The 4,697-nt window shown below is 40.0% G+C and overlaps 1 non-coding gene across 1 annotated transcript; it reads left to right on the plus strand.

The window, feature by feature from the left end:
* Positions 1 to 3,736: 3,736 nt before the first annotated feature.
* On the plus strand, positions 3,737 to 3,819 carry trnal-uaa (transfer RNA leucine (anticodon UAA)). Its single transcript has one exon. It is a non-coding gene; the product is annotated as a tRNA-Leu (tRNA).
* Positions 3,820 to 4,697: the final 878 nt, after the last annotated feature.

Genomic DNA, 4,697 nt, shown 5'->3' on the forward strand with positions numbered 1-4,697 from the left:
ACGGGTACGCTGGCGACTACATCGCTCCGTCCGGCATCTTTTGTCTTGTTGTTATGTGTCTTGTTTGTGGAGCGCTTTGGATTGCACTATGTGCATGTTAAATGCGCTTTATAAATAAATCTGACTTGACTTATGATTGGCTCAATGTATTCACATCACACCACATGATTGGCTCAATGTATTCACATGTCAACGTTTTGCCGAGGAAGGGGTGGGATATGTGTAGACAACGGCCATATTGACGTTACAAACTAAGACCAACATACAAAAAAAAGGTGGTCCTCCTAGGCTTCGCTCCGCGGTGGTCATAATAAGTATTTCAAATACAAAATAGGCTAGTATGATGTCATTTGTTTTTTATTTTGTTGGAAGAAAATGGCTTAGCCTAACTGCCAAATATCTTTGGTAAAAGCAATAACCTACTTTTGGTGATGTGACATCATAAAAGTGCAAAACAATGAATGCAGCCTCTGACTGGTGCTGACTCTGGGCTCGAATTATCTTTTTGTCTTTAAGGGGGTCTCTCTATCTCATATATATTGCCACATCCCGCCCATAGCCTAAAGGCGATACATTATAGGCGCGAGTGGCGCTTTTGCGCAGTATGCATAGGGCTAGGCTATAACTACACACGCACACAACAGACAGAGATTTTTCATAGAAATTGATTCCTTTCAGTTAATTTCAACATATTGATTGCAATAGTCCATATTTCATTTCAATTTCACAACACAAAGAAATAGTGATGTATTCGGAGTGCCATTCACAATTTCACAACGTTTCTCATTTGAACCAGACCACAGTCTCAGATGGGCTATCCTCAGTGTCAAACACAATAATGCATTTAGTCTTTAACTTATACACAGGGAAAATGCAGTAACTGGCAGAAATGAATAAAGCCATTGCAGCCAAACTATGTGCTATAGGCTGATGTACACATTACTGTAGGCTACACACTGGGTGTTCAGTCGTCTCGTGTGTTGAACCGTGGAAATAAATAGACGAACAATTTTGGAATTTGCACTGAGATGTTGTCGGGTAGCCATTGAATATTCCGCCATCAGATTGCTAACAGGTGTTTCAAAATATCTGGGAACTTTCCGGAACTCTGAATGGCATAGGATAGCTATCAATTCACACAATCATTGAAGGGGGCCATAATGTATGGCTTTGTCAATAAACATAGAAGAGGCAAAGCAAGTTCAACAGCAAACTGGACTTTTTCAGCACATATCAAACCAGGCTAGCCCAATGAACACCCACGTAAATAGACAAAACACTCGCATCGAGCAGGGTGACTTCTTCGGACTTGCGAGTGCTGCTGTCAAATCGATCGTAAACCGCTGTCATGCTGCGTTCAAGAGCATAGGGCAGGTCTACGTCCAGTTAGTAGCCTATATTTTATTTTAACGTCTATAATGGTAAGAGATCGCACAGGGATGGATAATGAGCGGTTGTTTGGGATTAAATTGCAATGCCAGACACCTTCAGATATGAGAGACCCCTCAGGTTTTTGACTTTGTTGCTTTCATGGGAGCCAGTCCTCACTCTAAGGGAGCTCGGCTCCCATGTAGCCTAATTCGAGCACTGTGCTGACTTGTAATTTGCCCAGAGTTGTGATCAGAATATGATTCAGGAAGATTATCCAGTGCAAGATGAGTAACTTGTAGGTTGTTCACACACACAATACACTCCTTCATACCAACCTCAAGTTTCTTGAGAACTTTAATGATCAGTTTCTTGAGAACTTCTTGAGAATAATCCAATCGTATAACATGTAACCGGTTATAGTTGCTTTGCAACATTGCTCAGTCTAACTTGTCTCCACTTTGTAGCACTTGACAAGTTCAGTTGTGACTTTTTGAGTGCATCTCTGATACAGTAGGCCTATTTAGCAGACATGTGGACTCGAGTCACATGATGTCTCGAATCAAAAACTAAATTTCCTGATCGTGGACCAGTCACCCCAGAGACGCTTTCCCTCCGCGACTAAACAAAAAACAATAAAAAAAATAGCGGAGACAAGCGGCCAGAGCACATTTCAGTGGTGCCGCTACACACGCGTTACACACTGTGTGTAGGGCACCAAGAGACAGAGGAAGGACCAACATTTAGCCAGTAAATAGTAGCTTTACTGCAAACTGATTTGCACTGTTGTTAAAGAACGTTTAATGTCAAAATGCACCAACAGCATGTTACATAAATACAGACATCCCAAGTCTCCCGGAAGTTTCGGGAGTCTCCCGCATATTGATAGTAGTCCGGCAGCCATGGAGTCAGACCTGGTTTTGTCGGTTAAAGTTTTTTTTTTGTGCAGAATCTTGTAGACTAGGGGTATCTCTTTAAGATTTAGGAGGGTGCCCAGTGATATCCCTTGGGCAATTTTGTATATTAACCCTTTCTTGTTCAATGTATTGAATACAAGGTGAGACACTACAGGTGAATAGGGCAAACAAATTAACTAGCACATATCACTATGAAACTTCTCCAGTTGATTACTTACATTAATATGGAAAAAAAATGTATTACAAGTTATCTGAAATGTAATGCTTGAATATGCAAATTAGGCATAATCTAATTAAATATGTGCTGATTTGAATAAGTTTAAAAAGAAAAAATCTGAACATTAGATGAAGCCGGGTTCAAAATTACTTTTTCATTGTGTTTACATATTAGATGAAAAGTATTTTACACAGGAAATTTGGATTACAAGTTTTCTGTAATTTAATGTTTAAATATGAAAAAACCCAATGTGCCAAAATCATGAAAAATAGGATATACCTCTAATTTCAAGATGAGTAGGCCTACTCATATTAAATGCAAATCAACTCAAATAAAATGTACTAAAATACAGTGTTCTGTGTGATAGTTTGTCAGACAGTACATTCAAATTTGGACAATTTAACCCTTTACTAAGTGAATTTCTATATTTCAGATAATGCCAATCTGGGAGCCATGGGGTCAGACCTGGTTTTGTGGGTTATTTATTTATTCATTTTTGCTTAGACTTGTTGACTTGGGGTGGCTCTTTGATATTTAGGAGGGAGCCCAGTGATATCCCTTGGGCAATATCCTATATTAACCATTAAAGACCTATGTGCCGAAATCATGAAGAAAACAAAATAGGAAAAGCAAATAATCAACTCAAATAGAATGTACTAAAATACAGTTTGCAGTGTGATAGTTATTCAGACAATACTTTATGCATTCAAATTGGGAAAATATAACCCTTTTCTATGTAAAATAATGAATTTATAATTTCAGATATTGCCTGTAATAATTCTGAATATGTGCACTTTTCGTCTAGTATTAGTTCTGATAATTGTCCAGTTCTGGCTCATCCTACCCTAAAACATGCAGAGAACATTGTGCAAGGCACCATTAACCTGGCAGTAGCTATTATCCTTAACTATCTGTCAAAAATAAGCCCCGCCCCCTGAAACGTCATAAAGCACGTGATGGCCACGCCTCCTTTTTATGCAAATCGCCACGTGTTGTTTGTTATTGTTATTGTTTTGTGAGTCATGTGACAGTCATGTGACTGGTGTCATACCCCTGGGCGGCCATATTGGATGTAAAGTCATGTGACAGTCATGTGTCTGATGTCAAACCCCTGGGGGCCATATTGGCCCCCAAACCCCCATGTGTGTTTTGTGGATAATGGGGGGGGATCAGATAAACTTTGTAATAGTTGTATTATGTTTTGTGGTAAATGGGGGTAAATACAAAGTGTGCTGTTAGGATGGCCGAGTGGTTAAGGCATTGGAATTAAGATCCAATGGACATATGTCCTCGTGGGTTCGACCCCCACTCCTAGCAACTATATTAATGGCTAAGAGTAGTATGAAGTATACATTTATTTATTGATAAGTCCTAGAGATGTTGAGAGATATGGATTAAAAAATAATTTTTAAAAAAGTTTAAATTGGATACCATTTCGTTAGACGCTTTGGCTTAAAAGATGTCAGCCAAATCACATGTACTGTAATTTTTAAAACTAGAATCATGAGGGGTCGTGTGTGTGACCAAATGGGTCTATGTCTGGAGGAGGGGTTGTGTCTATGCCTGGAGGAGGTGTTGGGCCCGGACATGTCTCTGAGTTTATGGTTTGAAGACCCTTTCATGTATGCACCATATAGTGGGCTAGACGCTGTCGTCCTGTTTAACTGATTACATACACAAATGTCTCTGTGAGAACTGTATATGGCTAGTGACAACTGTATGCATGCACGTTGAGTCATTATAATGATGTGTTTTGGTTGTGCTAGGTAGCCATGTGTCTGCCCTGATGTTGCTAACTACTCTGCATAGGGGGATGTAAGCAGTTAGTGTATGGGGCTTGGGATCAAACAATTAAACGGGTGATGGTTGGAACCGGAGACTTGCTGTCTGATGTTGTTAACTACTATGCATATGGGGATGTAAGCAGTAAGTGTATGGGTGTGAGGATCAAACAATTAAACGGGGTGCTGGTTAGAACCGGAGACTTGGTGTCTGATATTGCCAACTACTATGCATATCAGGATGTAAGCAGTTAGTCTATGGGGCTTAGGATCAAACAAATAAAATCGTATTGGCAGGGGGTGGCAACTGTCTGGATCTGCATTTGTAATAAGGCCTATGGCATACAGTAGGCGGGGTGATGAGGGTCGTGGTCAATGTTCTGTTGACCAATTGAAGGCCTGGGGGCCAAACCT

Source organism: Alosa pseudoharengus, unplaced genomic scaffold, assembly GCF_046254945.1.
Source record: "Alosa pseudoharengus isolate Yale_2024_CS ecotype anadromous, Long Island Sound unplaced genomic scaffold, YU_APseudo_1.1 YU_APseudo_1.1_scf_10, whole genome shotgun sequence".
Classification (NCBI taxonomy): domain Eukaryota; kingdom Metazoa; phylum Chordata; class Actinopteri; order Clupeiformes; family Clupeidae; genus Alosa; species Alosa pseudoharengus.